The following is a 26,041-nucleotide window of genomic DNA, read 5'->3' as shown; positions in this document are numbered from 1 at the left end:
GCAACCAGAGTTTTGTGATCATGCTATTCTATTATACATAAATAGGATTTGGATAACGTAAGGTCAGATAAGGATCACGTGTGGAGGCAGTAAGAGAAGGCTATATTGTTGCACCAACAATGTATGAGGTAACTTGTACAGTAGTGACAGAACTCTGATTCCCAGGAGAGTCTGGTATTTGAAAAGCTAAAAATTTTTTTCATTGACTTAAACCTCATAGTAGCTACTACGAATATAAAGATGAAGGCTATTGCATTTTGGAAGCGTGTGACACTTCCACTCTATTTCCACAGCCAAACAATCTTTGAGACCAGGGGATCATATGCACTCTTCTTCACAGTTGAGTGGAGAGTGGGGTCTGATTTTCACACAAACTCTGGTGCCCCATATTTGACCACGTCCCCTGGATGGGGAGGCCTGGTGGCACTCAGAGGAAGGACAGCAGGCTACCAAGAAGAGACTTGATACCCTATGAGCATATACAGGGGGAAGAGGTGCCCCTCAGTCACAGTCTTAGGGGAGGGGAGTAAGGGAAAATGGGAGGGAGGGAGGGAGGAATGGGAGGATACAAGGGATGGGATAACAATTGAGATGTAATATGAATAAATTAATAAAATACATAAAAAGAAAAATTGAAGACTTGTTTTAAAACTACTCCTGCATTTGTTTGCTTTTCACTTAAGCACTCTTTCATGGCTAATACTATCTCCCAAAAATACCTAGAAGACAGTACTCTGCTAAAGGCTGTGATTATCTAGGTTAACTTGAATTGAGGGGAGCTGCACCATTCCATAGACTGGGGCCCTGAACTGAATACAATGGAGAAATCGAGGCGGGCACTAGCATTTATTCTTCTTTGCTTCCTGACTGCAGAAGCATTATGACCAGATACTGCCAGCAGCTGTCTCCATGACTTTCTTCCCGTGATGGACTGTACCCTGAGACTGCAGCAGACCCAAGTAAATCCTTGCTTACGTAAGTTGCTTGTGTTAGAGTATTTTATCACAACATCAGCAAAAGTCACTAATACTACGTGATTAGTTTAAGAATCACACCGCCAAATAGGTCATTAACACATGTGGGTGCGTGCGCATGCATGCACGCGCGCGCGCACACACACACACACACACACACTGCTGCCACCACCAAGCACCTCAACCCAAACCACCCTAGTAAGAATGAGAGACAGATGAGAGACAGGAGATGATCTGAAAGCACAGTTGAGCAGCTACTGTGGAGTTTCCTGATTGATCCTGCAAGGAAGCAGAGCATGCCATCTGTTTCCAGCTAACTAGGGCACTTCCAGATGCTTCCCAGATCTCAACTAAAAATAGAGGAAATTGTAACAACGATTAGGCTCGTGGCTAAGTTGGCAGAGCACAGACGACGAACTGCTTGCTTCAGCCGTCTTACATAAAACATGTGGAGTCAACAGTACTTTCAGAGCTGTGGCCCAGAACAGACACTTTTTCCTCAGGTGAGTTGCTCTACTGGCTCAATCAGTTTCTGGGATATACATCTATGACCGAGCTTGGGAGTGTTATTTCCAAAGACGACTTCTCACTCAGAAGTATCTGAATCCAAAGCGCATAGTACTTGGTACTTGCATTGGGACCAAAAAAAAAAAAAAAAATCTGTAAGAGGAATACAGATTGGAATAAACGTAATGGAAGCCAGCCACATCATTTTATTTCATTATTGACTCACTGGAGAGCCCATCATCTGCTACCAATTTCCTTCCTGACTTTCTCCTTTCCCAAGAGTTTCAAATGACAAGAAGCTAGAGAAGAAAGCACCGCCTCCAAGGGATAAACAGTTTTAGTTGGTCTTCCCAGTTGTCCAGAAGCCATTTAGCCTAAAAGGACAGAGCTCTGTCATCTGTTGAAAAGGAGTCTTAGGTTACCCTGGTTGGCGAAACTTAAAGTTCTGATAACATTTCTTTCAAGCGCTTAGTGGGAGACGCACTATTGAGGAACTACAAAATGCAGCAAACCACACAACACGCTTGGGTGTTCATTACAGTTCAGTGTCAAAGTTTCCCTAACGCCTTTACTCCCTTCTAGTCTCTAGGATATGTCAGCCTTTCTTCTCTGTTAGAAGGGTGTATGCTGACTCTAACGTCTACCCGTACATCTTAAAGTGTAAAGACAACTTTCATGAGTTGATGCCTTTTGGAATAAAGCTAGGGAGATCTGAAGGTCTGATAGGAAACTTTTAAATGAGACAGGTAGTGCTGAGAATGGACACCACATAGGGAAGCGAGGAACACGGAAAAGACAGAAAAGAAATATGAAGAGGCGTGTGTCAGAGCCAGGCATTCAGATATACTTTACTAGCCAAGAACCAGAGCATCCACCACACTGGTGGGTGAACATGGGATACCTCCCATAGAAGGAAGGCTATTGTCTGTAGGTTTCGTTTCCTAGTCTGCCATTTAATCTCTGTAATTCGCTTAGCCTCTTCCACTCTAAAATGGAAAAGATGGTAGCAGCTCACATCACAGGCTGCTTTGAGGTTAAGTGGGACATTTCCTACCAAATTCCCAGAGGAACGCACGTGATAGCACACACAGCAAACAACAGGTTGCTGTCTTAAAGGCATGGAGGTTCTGTTGAGCTAAGATCCATACAGACTTAAGGTGTGCTCTTCTTTGTTGGAAACTTACAGTGTTCTGTTAAGTAGCAAACAGCATACACAGTAGCATCACTCTTGGGAATCAATGGCTTGTCAGTTATAGTCACCATGTATGGCACTTTCAACCACACAAAAATGATCAAAATATAAAGAAGACTTCTGTAATCAGCTTGTGTTGCTGCTCCTTGACACACTATGACAAAGTTGTGTGTTCTAGTCTTTTCATTTGTGCATTCATGTTAAGAACCTGCACTGGTCACCAAAGGTAAGTATAGATGATTTTACTTAATCCTATACCATGTAAGTTAATTTCTAGGAACTGTAGGAGCTCAGGGATACAGTCCTCAATATAAATACTAAGATGGTGGTAATTAAGGATGTTGAACAAAACACAACCAAACATAGGTATGTGTAGGAGGGACAGATCAGTATTGTCAAAACTGCATCTGTATTTGTCAAAACTTAAAATTGTTTAATATGCTCTTTTATGTCCCCATCTTTTCTGTCAGTTAAGATTTTGACATGCACAGCCCCCTGATGGACTCCTACTCCTTCAGAGAAAACTTGACCTTTGAAGATTCATCTCTGGTATCAATTTTCCCTTCAACCAGCAGATAGGAACATCTCATGATGTCATCTCCCCAGCTGCTTTCTGTTACCACACCAGGACATATGGCATGTGGCCTTTGTGTTCTTCTGTGGATGGAAAGTTTTGTGAACCCTCTCTCCCTCCTTCCCCTGGGAGCCTTAGCCACTTTTCCAGGGGTAGAAAGTGATGTGTTAATGCTCTATGTAGGCAGTCGTGGGTAATAGAAGAGCTTTTTGGAACCACAGATTGAACTGGAGCATCTTCTAGATGTTTCATTTTCCAGGAATAGAACTCCGGTTCCCCTCTTGTTGACTTTGCAAGAGATTTTTATATAGGTCAGATCTACACTGCAGAGAAATTAAAGACTTCATTACTGTTATTTTTCTAATGAGAAATCTAGTTATTCATGTAATTTCAAGATTATTAGATAAACTAGACATTCCAATCCTCCTGTTAACCATGGTGCTCATTTGGATTTGACTTCTATTTTTAGTCACAGACATCTAATTATTTGCTTACAGGTACATAGTTGGCAACTCAGTTGCCTCTTAAAAGGTGTGTGTGTGTGTGTGTGTGTGTGTGTGTGTGTGTGTGTGTATAGAAAGTGCTTTAATTGTTAGCCTGGCATACAAAGGTTAGTTTACCTCATAATACAAGCCATGTGAAGCACATTGTTTAATCAGAAGTCTAATCAGGACCAACAGTAGCCTCTGAAAACCAGTGTAAAATGATAGAGCGCCTCCTAGAGTATGCAGAGCCCATCCCCACCAAGGCCCACTCTTTGGCTCTCTTTGTTAAGCATTTAGGCCTCTCTCTTTGGCTATGTCCACTGTACTCTTTAGCTGTTTCCTTTTGCCATTTATGTGTGAGAGTACATGGGATGGGGCCTCTCCTTGTTCAAAACTAGAGAGATTTCTGAAGTAACAACTCAAGACAAAGGAGAAAATGGAGTCCAGGGAAAGAAGAAAGTCACACATTTGGAAAAAGCACAAATGGGGAAAAAAGAGAAGAGGTCCAGGAAAATGTACTGGCGGTGAAGAAAACATTTCTTGACCCTGAATCAAAAGGAAAAATGCTGACAGGTACCAGAGTGGCTCATTGCTGAGTGGCAAAGGCAGTTTGGGTGATACCAATCTCCCTTTTGTTAAGACCATTTCATTCCATCACAGGCCAGCCATCCACCCTGGTAATTAACCTCCAGTACCAAACCAAGCCATGTCAAGCCTCTGACTGCCTTGGTTTCCCTTTCGGTTGCTGTGGTTAAAATTACTCCGAGAAAAGCAACTTAAGGGAGAAAGGGTCTACTTGGCTCAGAATTGCAGGCTATAATCCACAATTGTGGGCAAGATGAGGGGGCTGGCACTTGAAGTAGCTACTGGCATTATAGACAGTGTCAAGAGCAGAGATCAACGAATACATGAGTACATGCTCATGCTGCTGGCCAGCTCACTGTGTCATTCAGTGCAGGGCTCAGCTCATGAAATGATTAACCTCCATTCAGGGTGTGTTCTCTCACCTTAATTGACACAATTAAGAAATACCCCTTAGAGCAGTGGTTCTTAATATGTAGGTCTTGACCCCCACAGGGGTCACATATCAGATATCCTGCATATCACACGTTTACATAATGCTTCATAACAGTAGCAAAATTACAGTTATGAAGTAGCCATGAAATGATTTTTATGCTTGAGGTCACAACAGCTTGAGGAAATGCATTAAAAGGGTGCAGAACTAGGAAAGTTGAGAACCACTGCCTCAGGGGAATGCTTATAGCTCAGCTTTATCTAGATTACTGTTCCTTGAAACTGCCTTTCCAGATGATTCTAGAGTGTGTCAAGCTGACAATGAAAACCAACCACCACATGTTCTATGCTAAGACCAAATTTACTCCATGTGCTATGTGTGCTGCAACGCTTTTGAGACAGACAGTTCTGACAGTCAGAACATTCCTTCTGAAGTAGTGAGCCTCTGGGGACTCAATGTGAATAATTACATCGGAGGTTTGGGGACACCACAGCCAAAGGAACCAATGGGAATCTCTCTAACTCATTTGCCTAAATCTTGCTGTACTAAGTTTTTTTTTAAATGTGTTGATTATGTTACCATGCCTCTGCCCCCCCCAAATGGCAAAGCCCAACTCCTGTGAAAGTGGGTACCATTCAGCATTTCTAATAGAACACTTGACAGCTGTCAGCATCTCAGCTTCAAACCATGCCTTCCATGGTCATCGTTTAAAATCCTATGAGGCTACTTGGCATGCTCGAGTTTTCCTCTTTGAGCATTCTGCAGTCCTGTAGATTGTTAAAGTCTTCCTTTGGTGCTTTGTCTCAGGAAATGGTAGTTTGTTCATAACAGTTTTTTTCGTTTTGTTTGGTGAGGTTTGTTGCTGCTGTTGTTTAAGGCTTTGGCAGCAATTTTCCCTTCACGACAAGACTGATTCCTTAATTTTCTGTTCTGAAATCTGGTTCCCAGCCAATGTACAGTCACAACAACTCCATTTGATTTTTTTCAGCTACTCCTGAACTATTTCCTTTAACCAGGGAAAATAAAATTACCTTTAGTGTTTCCTCTGTCCAATGGTCTGCATACCTTAATTAGTCTTTTTTTTAAAAACCATAAACTATGTTCTTCAAAATGCTGTGTAAGAGCTAAAGGCGAGGAGACAGATGCTCAGCAACCTGTATCCTGCAGGAGGAACTCTGTACAAGTATAAATGACATCATACAACTGAGCTAAATGAAGTGTTGGCTGGAGCAGTGAGAACAAGTCTTGCAGAACACTATGTCACCTTCGAAGCACGATGTAACTTTTGACTTCATGAACTTTGAACAGCTATGCTTGCCACAGAAGACCTATGAAAAACTGAACTCATTAATGGTTTATTGTAGTGCAGGAGATTGGGTTTATAAGACCTTACCTTTCCACAAAGATATATAGGTAGTTTCAATTTGCTGGGCATGGAGGCTCAGAAACCTGACTCTTATCTACACAAAAGTTTAGAAATTGCTGAGAGGAAAGCTAGTCTTTCTTAGTGGTATATACACTTCTAGGTTTTTCATAATCCTGTAAAAGTAACCCTTGGACCATGTTCCTATAAGTGACCTCAAGTAACCCCAAGTGACCCCAGTGTTTATAGTTTTATTATTGGTGCCTTCTCTGGGGGGGGGGGGTTGACCAAATACTTTCTCATCAGAAAAGTCCATCCAATAGTAGGCATAAGGGGGAGGGAGAGGCTCACATTGCACTGTCCAAGGTTGCTCTATGTCTTTGACTGCAGTGAAGGCAACAGTGTAGCTTAGATCTCTGAAAGGCCGTGAGTGATGGCACCAGACCAGGAAGACATGTGCAAAAGAGCGCTATTGACTCTGAAGCACAATGGTTTGACCTGAGAAAGTGACAGACAGCCAAGTCGGATTTAACCACCATCTTGCTGACTTCCTTCCCCTGGTATGCATTCCAGACCATACAGGCCAAAATGAAAATCATAAGATTTTTGTTTTCAACCCATCATTTCCTGCTTTGGTCACTCAAGCTGCTTCTAGATTTAAGTGTTAAAGTTTCAGAGAGGGTGCAGGGATCTCAATATCTTACTGTCATCCAGGACAAACTTCTGTCCACATGTCCCTGGTAAAGTGCACTTTGTGCAATCCTAGATTTGTCTGTGTCTTTAGTTCGTCATCAACACCTTCTGCCATTACCAGCTGCTTCCCAAGGACTGTTATGCTAAAGTCGTGTGGAACAAGAAGTCGTGTCAAATATATTTCACATACAAGTTCTCAAGTTTAAAAATAGTTTCTTCTCCTTCAAAGGTATCAAAGCCAGAATCTATAAGAAAATATGGATTTGAACTGCTATAGCAAAGACAGAGGCTCAATATAATGGCTGCCATCCTATGAAAACTTTGAGGAAACTACATAGACAAAATGGTGGAGTAATGCTCACCTGTGTATGTGTAAGTGTGAAAGTGTGTGTATGTGTGTGTGTGTGTGTGTGTGTGTGTGTGTGTGTGTGTGTGTGAGAGAGAGAGAGAGAGAGAGAGAGAGAGAGAGAGAGAGAGAGAGAGAGAGAGAGAGAGAGAGAGAATTGGGCAGTGTTGGGGAGTTCACTTAACTTTACCTTGAGGATAATTAAGAGTAAAATGTTAAGGTACATTTGATTTTTTCCACTTAGAACAAAGTTTTTAATTGTAAGGCGAATGGCACTGAAACTTGGGGAAGCTGTGGAGAAAGCTTACAGGTGATTCTGTGTGACTGAAAAGCCAAACACAGAAGGAAGTGTGAGATGCCCTTCAGCCTCCAGAGGGGCTCACAGGAAACAGTCCACATCGTTAGGATGCAACCCTTATGCTGGATTCTAGGGGGTAACTTCTAGTTATGAATAATTGTTACAATGCAGTAATTATACACATTTTGAGGATATTTCAAGATACTCTGAATTATATTTTTCATGTGAAGTGACCCTGTTTAAAAGAGTGTTTTCATCCTCCTAAGTAATGGTAAAGTGCCCCATTACTCATAGCAGTCACTCCCTTATCGGTTGTGCTCAGCCACAGAGCCCTTACCAGACATGCCTAGGAACACTGAAGACAGACTCCTGATTGACTTGACTCGGTAGGTACTATCATCTGAAACTACAATCCTCAGCAGTCAAGGCTACAGAGAGAAAAAAAAGATCACTTACTGATGAATAATAAATTTTCTAAAACTTAAGTGGAGAAAATTACATTTCAAGAAGTATGGAGAAAAACCTCATTCCAGCTGAAATAGGAGATTTAAAACTAAATCCTTGCTGTAAAGTTATCACAGAAAAAAGCCACCCTAATAAATAAGAAGAAAATTGAAATGATTATGTTAAAAAAAAAACTAGCCTCCTAGAAATGCTTAATCTAAAAGTTAGATTAGCTCCCTGAAATTCTAGAAAGTTATCTGTAGGTAAGAGGTCATGATTGTGCTAGCATGTAAATAAAAATTTCTGAGTTAGCGCACACAGAGGAATGTGCTTAGAAATTAAGAGAGTGGAGACAATGCACCCAGGTTAAAGCCAGAGCTTTAATGCTTAACGAAAATCAATTTAGTGCTTGACCAGATATTGTTCAGCTGTACAACAAATAAGTTCTGAATTAGAGACTAAAGGAAAACTGAAAACCACACAAAAATAATTCCATTAAGCACGCCACTCAAAGATAAAATATTCTGCCAGTTCATCCAGGCCTGGCGGCACATATGCAATCCCAGCACTCTGAAGGCCGAGGCAGGAGGATCGGAAGTTCAAGGCCAGGCTACCCAGTGAGAGTCTGTCAAAAAGAATAAAATCTCTACACTATAGCCTTGATCTCTGTAACAGACGACTGTCATGCCATCACTTGTGTCTGGCAGTCACTATATGTATTGGCAATAGAGGAATTACAGATCGTCAAATGATTTCAGTTGACAGCTTAATAAATGAATAAAGTTGGTTTATTCATTTGTTTATTTCTAACTTTTCTGAATCCAAATGCATTCATTATATTTTTTATTAATTTATTCTTGTTACATCTCAATGGTTATCCCATCCCTTGTATCCTCCCGTTCTTCCCTCCCTCCCATTTTCCCCTTATTCCCCTCCCCTATGACTGTCCCTGAGGGAGATTACCTCCCCCTGTATATGCTCATAGCATTCATTATATTTTGGATGGTGATATATCTGCATTGTTGTGCCCATGGAGACCTACTCTCAACAGGAGTGTGACATCCTGACACCTGCACTACCACCTCCTGGAGTGTGGTATCATGTCCACTCATGAATGAATGATTGGATCTTGCTAGAACATATTTCAGAATTGAAGATTTGGGGCAGTTTCCCGAATCATACCCCGGGTGTCACAAAGAGTCTCCACATACCCCAGATTACACTGTTGCAGCCACGGAACAGTCTTGCTAACCGTGAGCCCAGACAAGTACACTTTCAAAAAAGAAATCAGTGAAATCAGATTGCACTAAAACATAATTTTATGGACAGGTGATAAAATTAGGAACACTGCCCTCCTTCTGGGTGTCATGCTCAAAGGAGCCAACCTTGAATGAATTCTATTTCAGTCTTGAAAGATTGGTAAAAATAAGCCTGCAATTCCTGACCATCACCAGCAGGCGATTGGTACAGACTGCCAGAAGTTGGGCATTGACTTCAAAACAACTTATGCAGAGTTTCATGGGAAGAAAATCTAGATGTCAGCATCAATGAGGTCCCATCACATTAGATTGATAACAAGGGCAGCAGCAGTTCCCAACAAAGACTGGGTGCTCCGTATATCCTTTTGCATCACTTAATTCTCTTAAGCCAATCACATGATTAATATCTTTACTTTATAAATTATATTTTAGATGTATAGCGCTCCTCCATTTGTCCATACAAAGTAAAGAAGCCAGGCTTAAAGTCTGATTTTTAAATGCATGTTCTTTACAAACAAACATCCTATATAAGTTTTTTTTTTTTTTTTCACAAGGAGGCAGTCTTGGATTCACAGAGGGTTTCGGGGTCAGAGGTCAGTGGTAAGTCACACCCAAATAGTATATAAAGAGATACTAAGAGCTACACAGAGCTAGATGTGCAGTGATTGGAACATTCACTCTTACCAATGCCAAGTGGCTGGAACGTCTATGATCCACTTTATGTTTCTTCCCTCCTAGTATAATGGGCAGTGTGTAGACAAGCATCGCAGGATGCAAATCGACCACTAACGAGAAGGTGGGTTCTTAGATCTGGGTGGGATTCTAGGCTCTGAAGTTTATGAGGAATTAGACTTGAGTTTTGTCTGTCATTTATAACTGATCTAACTGGGCAAAAAAACCAAAAAACAAAAAACAAAACAAAACAAAACAAAAAAAACAAAAACAAAAAACAAAGAAACACAATTTCCCCAATAACTTCAGGTTCAAATAAAGTCATATCAGCAGGAGATTTTGGCAATAGTTTCCTTAAAACTGAAGATCTAGTTTAATTATTCCTTCCTTTAGAGGTTAGTTGGAAGAAAAATTCTTAAGTGCAAAGAGATTTGCCACACTGGCGTACGTGACACAATAGAAATGAGAAAAGAGGTGAGCAGATTGTATACTGGAAATCTAAGTAGTTCAAATGGAAGAACACTCTTTGCTATCACATGTCCATCTATGCACTAAGTTCAATTTTGTTAAAATTTCATACCGAGGAAGGCCTGCAGCAGAACTGCTTTATTCGTACAAATATTCCCACAATAAGGATGCCATGAACGTTCTTCCTAAGTTCAAGGGCAAGGAGTGAGAGCACTGACCTCAAACAGCATCTGTGCACGTGTTTGGGAAAGGGGCAGCCACAGCAGCACCCGAGAGAACAGTGGAGGGCAGCTCTCCCTGCATTTCTTTCTCTCTGGACTTCAGATTCAATTCCTAATATCTTACACTGCTCAGCCGAGGCCCGTCTCTGACTCCTGCTGTCCTAGGGTCATGCTGCGCATTTCAGCTCAGTCCCCTGCCCACTTTGGTGGTGTCTGTCATCTGCTTACTCTGGGATTATGTTAGTGACGAGTGGTCACGGCCCTATTTTCCAATTGTCAGTGTGTGCACTACGATTCTCATTTCTTCTTCACTCGCCACTCCTTAAATATTAGAGTTTTATCAGCATAGCTGGATTCCTAGATTTCCCCCAGAAAACAGTTGGATGTAGGCACAGAACATCACTGTCTGCATGATGCTGGAGCTTTTGGCAAGTCTCCCTGAAGGGAGTTAACACTCTCCACTTCTCCCAGAACACAGTTTCTTTGACCTGCAGTTTCATCCCAGCAGCTTTGATGTATGGGCCACTGTCACTTTCTCTGCCAGGCTTTGGAGGCTGCCCTTGCAGCTATTAACTTTCTACACTAAACAAACGGATCCTTGCCACGGCCCCTCTAGCCTGCTGTGGGAGTTCACTTTCCTCACACTCAGCCTCTCACCTGAACGGTTTCTAATGAATCCTCAAAACCAGACCAGCCTTCTGAGGCTCCACTTAGGACTCGCCTTTGGATTTAATTGGCCTTATCCCTACCATTTTCTGATCCTTTAAAGGAGATTTTACACACACAGACACACACAGACACACACACACACACACACACACACACACACACACACACACACACATATATATATAAAATAGGTATTTACGTCTTTTTCATTTGTACGTTTGTCCCCCAAACCTTTTTGGTGCTGAGGATGCCACCCAAGGCTAAATAAGCACACACTCTGTTACTTGATATATGCCTAGCCCTTACATTTTTCTTTTAATAAAAAATTGGTGTGTGTACATTTCTATGGTCTCTCTTGAATATCGTCCACTATCAATAGTACTATATTCTCCTGACAGAGTCAATAGATATGTATTTCATAGGAAATATGGAAAATCTTGTAGGATTCAAATGCAACAATCTTATACACACTCAATTCCCCCTTCTGTTTTTCTCTGTAATTATTCTCTCAGAAATATAACCTGAACTGTGGGAAATTGTCACACATTCCACAAGGGTCACACTGGTGAAATGGAAGAAATGATTTTACAGAAGGCTTTTTGAGGATCTCCTGTCACGACACCAGCATCATTTCATTTCCGTTCCTGGTAACTGGAAATTTTGTTTGAAGGACTAGAGGTTTGATGTCATAAGTTTAAATGCTCTCTTCACAAATGCACTCCAAGCAGGAATAAATTCAAGGGCAATTAACCACTATTCATGTAGCTCCATTCTTATATTTATGAAAAAAGACAAAAAAATTATAACACAATTTATGTTAGATTATTTGGGAATAAACTAACACAATTGCTCTAACAAGATTATGAGTTTAGAGGATATGTGTATGCTAGCTTATCCTATAAAAACTGCAAGTTCTCTGTGTGTGTGTGTGTGTGTGTGTGTGTTTGTGCACATGCATATATGTACATATGTAGGCATGCTTGCATTGGTCTATGGAGAAAAGGAAAATACACACATGCAATAATGAGAAGTAGGAGCTCTGTCACCTGCTGGTTCCAACAGGGGACAAAGATGGGCGGGTGGACAGCTAGTCACTAGTAAATGTCTACGGCTTTATGCTTCACACCCTTGGAAGAGACCGAAATAAACCCTGAAATTCTACAGACACCGAAACCTGCTGTAAAACCGGAACACTCACTGTGGCACCTGGAGGGAAGAGGGTAGATGTGACTGTCACACTAGTTTCTGAGAGTAACAAAGAAACTCCAGCTAAACAAGCTAGTCTGTATTGAGAAAATTTAAAAACCTAGCCTTGAGATTTGTATACATATTGTCTATGAGGCACATAAACAATGAAGCTAAAAAAATATTATCTGATCCTAGGTCAGATGATCATGCTGTTGCCCTTGGCAAAAACAAAACCAAAGCAAGCAGGATGATGCAGTATATTTTCTTCTGCGTATCAGGCTGCACAGGCTTTCCCCTGAAAGAGGCCTATCCAAGATGAGCTAACTACAATAATAACAAATTGTAAAATCCATATAAAATAATATACCTTTTTATAAGCATTAGTACACAACGAGTGGAAGTAAAAAATAAAAACAGGGACATATTATAATGTATTTAAAAATTTTAAATTCCATTCAGGAATTATACCTGATGGAAATACTGCAACTTTAAAAACCAGACTTCATACATAAAGAGGTCTGACCAGTTACTAAATAGAATCGATATAACTGATTTTTTAAAAGTTGTTATAAGGATATTTAGTATGTGTGTAACCAAATCCAGATCTTTGGTCTAATGAATGGATGGATGCATGTGATGGTCTGAGTGACCCCATGGGTTCACACATTTAAACGCAGCAGCGTCTCCAGCTGGAGGTGCAGTTAGCATGGTTAGGTAGTGCAGGCTTTCCGGAGGAGGTGCTCCGTTGGGGGAGGGCTTTGAAATTAGAAGCTTCTCATCATCCCCCCACCCATTTGTTCTGTTCTGTGCTCGCCTTTGAAGATGGGAGCTCTCAGTTCCCCGTTCCTGCCACCATATCTTCTGCTTACTCCTATGCTTCCTTACCACACTGGGCTCTTATCCCTCAGAATCTTAAGTAAGCTCAAATAAGCTATTTCCTCCTTGAGTGGCCTTGGTCATGGTCTTTTATCACAGCAACAGAAAAGCAATTAATACAATACATAAAACCTTGAACTAAACATTGCAAAAAGTGTCTCAACACATATCGAAGAATGGGGTCAATAGATCAAGTTCTCTGATACCAATGAGCATAGATGGAACTCAGTAACAAAGCATCGCCAAAGATATAATGTGAATAGTAATTTCTAAAGATGGATAGCATTAACTGGGTTATCTAAGAAAGGAGAGAAAGTGAACACCAGTTAGCTATGTGTCTAAATTCACTAAAAGAAGCAGAACTAGACAAAACAACACATGAAAGGTGTTCCAGCTTACCAACCAGGGAAAGGGAAGCCAACCACAAACGTTATAGTATTTATATTATTCAATATCCCTGGAATATCACATGTTGAAAAGCACTGGTGAAAACCACTAGTGAAGATCTGGGGAAGAGATAGCTCTGACACTATGGTCTATTTGGTACAGGGACTGGCAATAGGTGTGCCCTGAACATATGCACAGCATTCATGTCTCTGTATACTCTACCCAAATGAGCTGTGTCTATGTAAGGAACCTTGTACTTATTTCTCATTGATCATTATATGTGTAATGAATAAGAGTACAAAAAACCCTGATATTATCTCAGTGGAGTGAGAATAAATCAACCAAGAGGATTTATTGTAAATAGTATGTAAATAAATACATAGCTTTTATATTCATGTAACAGAGGCTAAGGACAAATCTGAGAGAGCTTCAGGATGTAAAGTCTGTCTGATCTCAGGGAAGTCATTCAATTGATGTGTGTCTCTTTTCTTGTGTATAGGAAAGTTTTAACAATATTTTGCTCACAGAATTATTTTACAAATAATGAGTTAATTCTCAATCAGCACCTAAAGAAGTACTTGGTGCAAAGCAAGCCCTGAATGTCTGAATTATATAATAATAATAATAATAATAATAATAATAATAATAATAATAATAATAATAATAATAAAATATTAGCATGACCACTATGGTCTTTTACATTTGTGATTATATAGATATTATATGATCAATAATGGCACATATGGGCTTCATAATATATTTTCTTTTAGATATAGCATATAAAATATTTTGGACACCAATTTTAGAAGACTAAGAAAAAAGAGGGAAAAAGGGAGTCTTGAACTCAGGTGGATAGGCTTGGCAGCAAGTACATTTATCCAATGAGCCAGCCATCTTGCTAGCATTCTTTAATTTGCACTAATATGTAGTGGTCACCTAATTATATAGAGAGGATACAAATTCTTGAACCATGATTAGACCTTTCATTTCAGAGAATTCTTTTCAGAGTGAGATTTTATGATAGAGAGGCAAAACCAAAACCAACACGAAGGGTTAGAGTATCTCACCTTGAAGATCCCTCTGACACCAACAGCCAGTGACCTGTGAGTCAAGTGTGGTCTAAGTGGAAGAATGGCATAAACGGAGACAATTCAGTACCATGAAGTTTCAGCACAGGGCTGAAAGCATCCCCTGGAGTCAAGGGTACCTTGTGTGGGACCTCAACCTTTGGGCACGAGGGAGCACTGTCCAAATGCCAGAATCGTAAGATATTAGGAGGACCTCACTGCTTCTGGTAATTCTTTAGAGACAGAATCAAAGTCCGGACATTTGAGGCACAAGGGTATCTGGATGCCCAGAACTGTTTTCTCAGTTTAAGCTGTAAATCTTTCTCTCAAAGTTACATTCAAGGGAAGCTGTGAGTTGCACATCTTTGCCTCACACAAATGAAAGGATGCTGCTATGGCTAAAATCTTCAGGACAGATTTCAAGAGACCAGATACACTGTCAACATAATACACGTCAGCCTCAAAGTGTCAATTGTTCCACACAGCTAAGAACTTAAGACTCAGGTGCAAGACAAGTTTCTTAAGACAATCTGAGAGGGCAACTACTTCTAAAATATTTTTTTATTTCATTTACTTATAATAATCCCATGAGCGAGCATAAAGAAATAGGCAGGCAATTTCTAACTTCACCCAAATTACTGTTTATATGTGGATAGATAAACATGTCATGACAGATGATCTCTTATAGGTTATGGCCCAAGAAAGTCACAGATTCAGTAAGAATTAACTAAATATTAAAATCTAAGAGATAATATGATTTGGTCCAAAGTCTAAGGCCGTACAGCCAATTAGTGGAAGGACTTGACTAGAAGATGCCAACCTTAAGGCAAAAAATTGTCCTATCATTTCTTGTTCTTCATATATATATATATTTCATTTTTGAAAATAAAATATAATAGCATCATTTTCACCCTTCTCTTTCTTCCTTTCAACTGTGCTCATATACACTCCCTTGCTCTCTTTCAAATGAATCACCTGCTTTTCTTTAATTGTTGTTGTCATTTTGAGTGTGTGTGTGTGTGTGTGTGTGTGTGTGTGTGTGTGTGTGTGTATGTGTATGTATATGTATTCCTAAATATAAAAGTAAAACTTGCTCAACTCATATAATGTTACTTGTATGCACATGATTTTAGGGCTGAACACTTGGTATTAGATCACCAATCAAGAGATTTTTTTTCCTTTGTGGAAGATTATTTCTTCCACTATCATCACTATACATGGGATTAGAGGTTGAGGAATGACTCAGCAGTAAAGGCATTTGTAGCCATGACTGATGATGACCTTATTTTGATTTTTTTGGCTCCACAACGTTAAAGGAGAGACTCTACTCTTGACAGGTTTCTTATGACATGTGTACCATAAATAAATAAATAAATAAATGTAATGATCATATTTTCTTAAAAAGTATCAAACTTTTCTGGATTATCAAGCAACAAGAACAATAACAATAATAATGACAATGTATTGGTATTTAAACAACTTTCAGTGAATCTCTTAGAAGTTTATAATGTAAATCACTTTCTCAAACTAATAGACAAGTAAATTTTGTTATTATTTGTAGAAAAATGGATTATCTTTTGAAACTATAAAGAACTAATTAAAGTTTATGAAGCACATTAGCTATGTATTACTTGGAATTTCTATGGAAAATTATTCAAAAGCCACCAACTTTTTATCCTGTAATGATTATAACAAAATCAATGGAAACAAAATCAATGGAAAATGGATTTCACTCATGGAAGGATAAAAATGTACAATAGTTAGAAACAAACTTAAGGAATATATGAAACTTCTGTGAAGGAAAATGCATAATTTTACTTAATTATAAGAAACTATCTTAAATAAATGGAGACTGAATATCATAAACTTCTGCCAAAAATATCTGTGTTATAAAAGAATTACTCTCAATCTTGTTTCTAAAATGAAATCCAACTCAAATCCCATTTGGATTTAGATGGAAGTAATTTTCTTACAATATTGATTTAAGTAAAAAGTCAGATTACAGTGCTCCCCACTCTGCTTACTCTACCAAGTTTTAAACAGCACAGTAATTAAAATGCTGAAATAATAGTGCAAAATTAGACTCTCAATGGAAGAATGAAGTCTAACAATATCATAAGTCATAATTAAATGTAATTAAAATGTCACATTTAATTAATGGGAATGAATGAACTTTTGCAAAAATTATACTGAAAAACTGGGGGGAGGGTTGAAAATAAATTATTTAACCAGTTAGATGCAAACCACAAATCAGCTAGATCTTACTCACCCTTGACCACACAAACGGAAGTTCTCTTCTTCAGATGCTCACCTTGCCTTTGGAGCCACCATAAAGTTAGCACTTTTGTGTGCCATATCTCAAGTGTGAGAGCCATTTTCAGTGATCCTAGCAGTCAAAGCACTCTGGAAAAATCCCATAGTGTAGAATGGAAGAGGCCAGAAAGAGCAACGTTTCCAAGGGCCAGAAATCATTAACTCCTTATTTCTGGTAAGTCGCATAGAGCTGAAGCCATTGCTTGTAATTCCCTGCCTCAATATGACCACATGGTATGAGATTATGCAAGAGCTGGAAGATAGGGTGAAGGGGTCCACATGGCATTGTTTATACCTGACCCTTGCACTTACGAACTCACAACCTTTATTAGCCCCACACACAAGCCCAAACACCAATCATTCAGACGTGGGAAGAATCACAGGGCCCTACTCTTTACCTCTGAACTAGATCCTGGAAAAGGTGTAATAAACCACTCTCTTTAGTTGTGCGCTCACTGCCTGGACCGTCAGATTTCAGTGAATAATCACAAATCCACTGTAACACAGATGACCCTGTTTAATCTCCCCAGCATGTCACAAAACAAAATGAGTCACAAAACATGAATATGAGAGAGATTTGTGGAGTGGAAGGGAGGAGATGGGGTGGCAGGGAGATGAACGGTGAGATTGCTCAGCATATAATGTGGGAAAGGTATCCCGGCAGTCAAGGAATACCACAAAGTCACTTCACACAACACACCTCACACAAGAGACTTAATGGGAGGGAAGAACTCAGGAGGTTGGCTGCCTCTGTTCTGGTGTGAAAGCCGCAGAGAACAAAGGAGAAGACAAGAGTTGTATAAGATTTCCTGGGGGGGGGTATGGAGCTTTCCAGGGTGGGGATTTGTGTGGTTTTTAAGCTACAGAGGTTGGGGGGAGGTTAGGGGAGGGTGTGATGATTTTAAGTCCAGAGCTTGGGCATTTTACTATGTAGGGTGGGGGCTGGGTCCAGCTGTTAGGGCAGCTAGAGTGTTCTGTGGGTGGAACCTGGTGGTCGGAAGTCCTTCAAGGTGGAGCCTCACCACTTGCAAGTCTTGAGGGGCTTACAATATTTATATATACGATGTTTAAGAACAAGTTTAACTAATAGAAATTACAATAGCAATAGACAAATTCAGTGCAGTATCAAAAATATAAAGGCATTAAAGAGTAGTGCCTCAAAAATAAAAAAAAAAATTAAATTTCATAGGAGGCATATTGTGAGAGATAATATAAAAATTTAAATAAAATATACATTACATTGCTATTCTCCCATGCTTCTCTTATTTAGAGTCCCAATAGGATGTCCTCCCCTCTGTCCTAGTTTCCTTGTAAGTGAAGGCTTTCATGGGACATGCCCCTTGGGCTAGTATGCAGATATAAGTGAGTATATACCATTTGAGTCTTTCTGCTTCTGGGTTAACTCACTCATTATGATCATTTCTAGCTCAATCCATTTGTCCACAAATTTTGGGAATTCCTTGTTTTTAATAGCTGAGTAGTATTCCATAATGTATATGTACCACAGTTTCTTTATCCATTTTTCTACTGAGGGACACTTAGGCTGTTTCCATGTTCTGGCTATTATGAACAAGGCTGCTATGAACATGGTTGAGCAAATTTTCTTGCTGTGTGCTGGAGCATCTTCTGGGTATATTCCAAGGAGTGGAATAGCTGGATCTTGAGGAATCCCTATTCCCAGTTGAAGGATCTATAGGGTCCTAGAAACCTACAAGTAGAACATTATGATAGGCAGATTTGGACCCAGGGGTCCCGCTCAAACTAAGGCACCAGCCAAGGACAATACAGGTGGTAAACTTTAAACCCCTACCCAGATCTAGCCAATGGACAGAACATTCTCCACAGTTGAGTGGAGAGTGTGGTATGACTTTCACATGAACTCTGGTGCCTCATATTTGACCACGTCCTCTGGAGGGGGAGACCTGTTGGCACTCAGAGGAAGGATAGCAGGTTACCAAAAAGAGACTTGATACCCTATGAGCATATACAGGGGGAGGTAATCCCCCTCAGGAACAGTCATAGGGGAGAGGAATAAAGGGAAAATGGGAGGGAGGGAAGAATGGGAGGATACAAGGGATGGGATAACCATTGGGATGTAACAAGAATAAATTAATTAAAAAAATAAAAATATATACATTACAAATTTGAATTCAGATCAAGTGACCATGCCATCACTGGAGAGTAATAATAATTAATCTGAATTACAAATCTTAGTTTCTCAAGAATCTTTTATCCTCAGGAAGATGAAATGGATGTTCTAGAGTTTACTTCTACTAGTAAAGTTTATCTATCTAAACCACTTGTGTAAAGCATATTAGAGTGAATGAGTCAAAGATTGGAAGTGTTTAAAAATTTTTATGTGTGTGTGTGGTGTGTGTGTGTGAGCAATGTAGATATATTTTGTACATCCACAAAAGGTAAACCTACTCCAACCTAACAGTTAAGAGACAAATGTTATAAAATGCCTTCTATCTTTTAGTAGATCACTTATTTGAAATTTCAATCAGTTATGATCTTAAATTGAGGAATTTGAGGAATATTTTAGTTATAAGATGAAGCATCTGACTTGGGTGAGCTTGGCTAAGGAGAACTTCACTATCATGTTTGCATTAGGAGTACAGACTGTGTTATAGCAAGCAAGATGCATGGAACATTACCCAATCCTCGCAGTTCAGTCAATACCACTTGACATGGTGACATCTGTGAAGGGTGTGATGATTCACAGAGGGGTTTTAATAAACGTTTTATCAACTTTCCTACACTTTTTACATATAAAATTAAAGATGTTAGATACTTTTACCTTCTTTTTTGTTTTTGGCTGGATGAGTGGCTAATATATTACGTAGAGGAGGAATTTCTCTATTCCATATGTAATAGAGAGACAGGATAAGAGAGCGGGAGTCCAAACTGGTTAGTTTTAACCGTTAAGATTTTATAACCTAGAAGTAACTGCTGAGACTATCTTAATGAGGGATTATATTGACCGAACTTGTCTGTAGGCATGTCTGGGGGATTGTCTTGATTGCTAATTGATGTAAGAGGACACAGACCATTATGGGTGACACTATTCCCTAGAGGAGGGAGTGGAGGGAGAAAACTAAGAGCAAGCAAGCAAGCAAGCAAGCAAGCAAGCAAGCAGGCAAGCAAGCAAGCAAATAAGCCTGCACACATTCATTTCTCTCTACTTTTGACTATGGAGATGATGTGACTAGCTGCTTGGTTTTCATGCCATGGCTTCCCCTCAATGATGGACTTTAAATAGAATCAACCCTTTCACCCCCAAGCTGCTTTTCCTTAGGATGTTTTCTCACAGCAACAGAAGTGCAACTGAAACTGAATCTCTCTTAGCCTTGGCAGTCTGAAGATATTAGACATTTTGATAGCATGTGACTAATGTGTGGTCATTATGTATTCACCCTTCAGGGACCATGAAGCAGTGGTGAGGGCAGAAGAGGGTGAGCTAACAGGACACCATCCCATCCCAACATATGTAGGACAACTGCAGTGCCAATTGATTTCTTTTTTTTCTTTTTAATTTGGAATGAGTTAAACACGAGGATCACTTCCTCACAAGAGTTGGGTAGTACTGCTGCATTAGGTAGGAAGCCCAGAGAGTTTGAAGATCACCTCAGTTCCTGAGAAGATCTGAGGTATCAATGATAGAGGCCAGGAATGGGAGCACGCAACGCACCAGATACCACGTGAGGCAGCTTCAAAGAGGAGCTATTCAGCCACACCTGGTACACAAGAGCAAACTAGAATCAGTCAGGAGCGCAACACTTGGGTCAGCTTGGGCAAAATGACAGCCTTGCAAATCCTTGAGGTGGGTTAAAATCTAAATCTTAGCAGCATGAAACTGAATTCTTCCTAATTAAGATCCCAATGAAGCATTAAAAACAGAGTCAGTGTCATTAACTGCACTTTACAGCTGCCATTAATTGAATTCCACGAGCGATAATAGTTACAACAAAACACACACATCTATAACCGAGACATATGGAAGCCTGAGAGATCTTACACCTGTCGTGTTTTCAGCACTGTGGGTAGAACCCGGTGCCTGCTGCATAATTAGTAAGTGCTCTACCATTGAGTAATAATATTCCAAGACCCTGTCACATAGTTTGCCTTTACTGAACATTCTTATAGAAAACAAACAAACCAGCCTTCTACAAGAGGAGAATCAAAACATTTCTTTCCAGCCAACGAAAATTCAACTTTAAAAAGTACTCTCAAATTCACTTGTGATACATGTCTTCAATACACAGTTAAATATTACCCTTACCTCGACATCCACACTCCTTAAAACTATCATACCTTTCCAGGAGCTCAGAGCGGTTATCAGGCCTATCTGTTATGTTAACTCTGATAACATTCAGAACAACATCTCCTATAGGTGACTTGTTGAGGACAGTGGCAACACTCTCCAATTACTTTGCTATGCAAAACAATATTAATTGGTTTCTTCATAAGAATAGATGTCATAATGATACTATAAGGACAGCTATAGGAGACAGCACTTCTTGATGGCGACTAGATGCTAGCTACAATGCTAAGGGCTATGCACAGCTTTACTTTTTATTTTTTCACCTTTGCATGTATGTGTGATCTGTGTATATGTGGGAGTGTATACATGTTCAAATATGTGAGTGTGGATGCCCATGACAATCTTGCCTGTTGGGCCACTATACTACATCTTGCTTTTATATAATGATCCAAACTCAGAATCTGCACACTTGCCCAGCAAGCACTGAACCAGTTCCCAGTCTGCTTCACATGCGTTTATATGTGTGGTAACATAATACTGGCAACCTCTAAGAGGCTTACAGCATTATTGTCATTTTATGGCCATTGGAAAGGAAGCAAAGTTAATTGTTTCTTCCTGTTTCCTGTTGTTCTGGGTTAAAGCATATCAGCTTATAAAAGGCCTTTCTGACCTGTTCTACCTTAGTGATGAGCACACGCTATAGAGGTGGCATAAACAGTCTAAGGCTCTGGTCTGTGATATCCAACATATTAGTTTTGGTAGACAGAGTCAAGCATGCAATGGACACCTAAAAATGTTATTTTCAGAAGAATGAAAAAACTCATAATGATCAGCCTGTTTGTTCTTTCATTCTTAGCCAGAAAATGTTTTCAAACAAGCTTTACTTATAATTTTCCTAAGATTCAAGACTATAGAGACATTTCTAGTCAGGTGCTTGAAACATGAACACCACTTAGTAACCAAATAACTATGATTATTGATTTATTCAACCTTGCCAAGAGCTATATCCCAGAGTCACAGTAGAGGACAAGCCAACACTTTCTATATAGGACTTGCAAAACCTACAGCTATATTTTCTTCATTTTATATTTAAAAACATTAGACTTAGGAGGCCCTTAGTCTAACATTTCATAAACAGCCAGGCAAATCTCAAAATTCTCTAAAGCATAGATTCAAAGATATGAAAATATGAACTGAAATACAACACCAGTAAATCATTTCACAAAAAGTTTCTGATCTCATAAGCCAATAACTAGAGTATTCATTCTAAAAATAGACATCTTATAAAAATTGGCATTGGCCATGCTTAAAGAAGAACTTGAGTTTGTTTTGAAACAAAATTATCACAGCACTTTAGCTGTCAGTACTGAACTTGCCAAGGACAAAAGAAGAGTAATTGGATAATTGACAGTGATTAGAACCCTATCTTTATCCTTCAGACAGATGAACCTGCTCTATATGTTAGCACCAAAAGTAAAGAAAAATGTGCTCTCTAACAGGATGTTATTTATATAATGACTTTTTTTGATTTATGGTAATTGAAGCAAAAAAGGATAAAGCCACTGCTGAAAAGAGATTACATAGTAAAAATAAACTAACAGGTAGAAGAGCTCTGATTGTCTAATATGCAGATAAATCTCAGCTGCTAAGAGATTTAATAAGTGGACAAATTATATAAGTAAGTTTAGGGAAAGGGGAAAGCCTTGGCAAACTTGTTTAAATATATTTACAGGCATACTACACATACCTCTTTCCTAATCACAGCCCAAGTGCTATTTAGATAGGAAATCTAATTCTCCAAAGAGAATTACTTTTAACTTATCTGAGTATACACAGTGATTCTCTGACAAGCCATGATCTTAACAAAACCTCCAGATGCTTCAAATTAGTTGATTTTGGGTGGCTGGAGCAGATAGTCAATGGATGCTAACCTGTGGTAACAATATCTTTTTCATATATTGTTAGGAAACACAATTACAAATTTGTGTTTACATGAAATCTGTATATCATGCAATCCAGAAAAAGACTTTTCAGTTATTTAGTGAGGTTCTTATCTTGTAGACGAGGGGAATGTGGTCCAGAATGCCAAACTAAGTTAGTGAAAATCTAGCAGTTGGTTAGGGAGGCCAGAAGAGGTTGACAGATGTGAACCCCATTCCTTCTCGATACTGCAGTATGGCATTCTGCCTTTGCCTGAATGAGACCTGCCGTACAACCTCTGTGTTACACTGAACTCTAACACTAGGGCCAAGATTGGAGCTAACATTGGCACACTTCAGGTTGCTGACTACCTCTTTCTTAGAAAACAAACAGCTCTGTATATTCCCAGGGAGAAAAATAAGCTCTAGATTGCATGTCTGTAGCACAATGTGGCAGAAGTGTAAGAAAAACCATCCCTCATCTAACTCCATTTGAGAGGCTGAGGAAACTGGATTTCCCCAGCCGGAGCCTCTCAGATAACAAACCCTATAAATTAGTGTGACCGTACAGGTCTGGGGCCTGAAGGAAAATCAGGCCAAGCTTAAGATAGAATTAGATGCTGACTACAAGACAGAATTTTAATATGGACTGAAAACAACGGGCAGACATTTAATACAGGAACTCACTGGAAACCATTAGGAAGACACAGGAACACTCAAAGGAGGCAAATGGTATCAGTGATGTCAGTCCTTGGTTCTCTCCCCTACCTCTCTTTTTCTCTCCCTCTGTCTCCAGTTGAATCTTTCTCTCTCTCTCTCTCTCTCTCTCTCTCTCTCTCTCTCTCTCTCTCTCTCTCTCCCTCCCTCCCTACCTCCCTCTCTCCCTCCCCTCTCTATCAAATCTAGGACATCTTTGTTTCCACTCTACCATTTTATTTATGTCCTTCATTTGTTTCTGAGAATCCAGAACCATGTCGAGATATTTAAAACATGATTTGAAAAGGAAGAAAAGAAAACCCCTCTGAGAAGAAAATCATCATAACACATCAGTTACTTTGTGGTGCTCAGTTGAAAAGAGCAAAGTCATTTAAAGGAAATTAACTTTCTTCAACCCGCTTCCTCAAAATCTCCAGCTTGCCTTTCAGGGATGCCCTGTGAAGGTGTGTGTACACACCCTGTAGTGAGAGAGTGACATTTAGGACACCAGAATAGGACGTTCCAACCACAAGCTGCATAAGCAGCTGGACACACTGTACATTTCTCTGTTGTGAGTTGGTCCTCTGAAAAGGTTTGAGCACCTTTCAAAAGTTCAAGATTGGCTTTTGGTGGAGGAAATAAGTGAAGGAATTTCAGCCAACTAAGAAATAGATTCTTTTGATTAAATGTCAGAACAAAAATAAAAACAAAAACAGCCCTTCCACTGTGGCAGTTCTATAGAGTGGGACTGTGAAAAGATGGTGCCCATTTTAAACTAGAAGATATCTGCTTCTTGAGGATTTTAATTTTCTATAAATTTTCTGTGGTTAACATGGGTTTAAAAATGTATCCCATGATTGCTATTTCATATTAATTTATGTAAAATTATATAACACTTGAAAGAGAAATCCAAACTTTCAGGGATTGTGGAACTACAAAATGTTACAAATATTTGTAAATAATTCTGTCTCTGTCATCAGTGATTCTCTATGTGGGATATGCCCTTTTGGTAGTTCACTTTTGTAAGATATATCTCCTCCCTTAGAAGATCAACTCAGATATAAATGATTGTTTTCTTGTGGTTTGATGGCTTAGGGAAGGGCCTTGGAGCAATTTTCCGTGGTTTACAGCTACTATCTACACTAGATAATGCCAAGGTAGGATTGCACACTTATCCCAACAATTTCATAGCCTTGCTGGACATGTTGAACAACATAGATATTTTTCAGGTTTCTTTAGCCTAAAAGTTGAACTTGATAAATTTTGATAACGATGCAAGGGTCTTGAAGGAGACTTTGATCATTTGTATTTTAAACAAAAAAGTCAGTAAGAAGAAATGTATTTATAAAATTATGTAGAGGACAAAGAAGATTGACAAAAGTGGGAGGGATATAGAAGAGGAGAGTGGAGGAGTATTAAAAATGCACTGAATGTGCATTATATACACAGAAGAAAATAGTCTATGTAACATAGTATAATAAAAATTTAATAAAAATGAATAGAATAGAAAAGCCTTGCGCTCATTGGCACAGGAGCTCTAAGTTCAACAATTAATAAATGGGACCTCATGAAACTGAAAAGCTTCTGTAAGGCAAAGGATACTTACTGTCAACAGAACAAAATGACAGCCTACAGACTGGGAAAAGATCTTCACCAACCCTACATCAAAATGAGGCTTAATATCTAAAATATATAAAGAACTCAAGAAATTAAACACCACCAAACCAATTAATCCAATAAAAAAATGGGGTACAGAACTAAACAGAGAATTGTCAACAGAGGAATATCGAATGGCCGAGAAACACTTAAATAGCCAGACAGTTGATGAGATGGAAAAGGAAGGGAGCCTCCCATAAAGTACTTCAAATGACTCCACCCAGCAGGAGATCCAAGCAGATACTGAGACTCACAGCCAAACTTTGGGGTGGAGCACAGGGAGTTTTATGGAAGAGTTGGGGAATAGACAGAACTGGAAGGGACAGGGGCTCCACAAGGAGATCAGTTGATGCAACAAATCTGGGCTGCAGAGACTGATGCACCAACCAAGGACCACACATAGTGAGGACCTAGACTCTCTGCTCATACGCAGTAGACAGGCAGCGCAGTCTCCCTGCGGGTCCCATAACATGAGGAGTAGGGACAATTTCTGAC

The 26,041-nt window shown here is 39.5% G+C and overlaps 1 protein-coding gene across 1 annotated transcript in view; it reads right to left on the bottom strand.

The window, feature by feature from the left end:
* Nucleotides 1–26,041, bottom strand: part of KCNH8 (potassium voltage-gated channel subfamily H member 8) — a 367,339-nt gene that overhangs the window by 92,124 nt on the left and 249,174 nt on the right. The gene's annotated exons all lie outside the window — the stretch shown is intronic.

The sequence above is a fragment of the Acomys minous genome, assembly GCF_964271855.1.
Source record: "Acomys minous genome assembly, chromosome: 13".
In the NCBI taxonomy this organism is placed as follows: domain Eukaryota; kingdom Metazoa; phylum Chordata; class Mammalia; order Rodentia; family Muridae; genus Acomys; species Acomys minous.
Note: the sequence above shows the minus strand (reverse complement) of the source record. Positions and strands in the feature narration are given on the sequence as shown.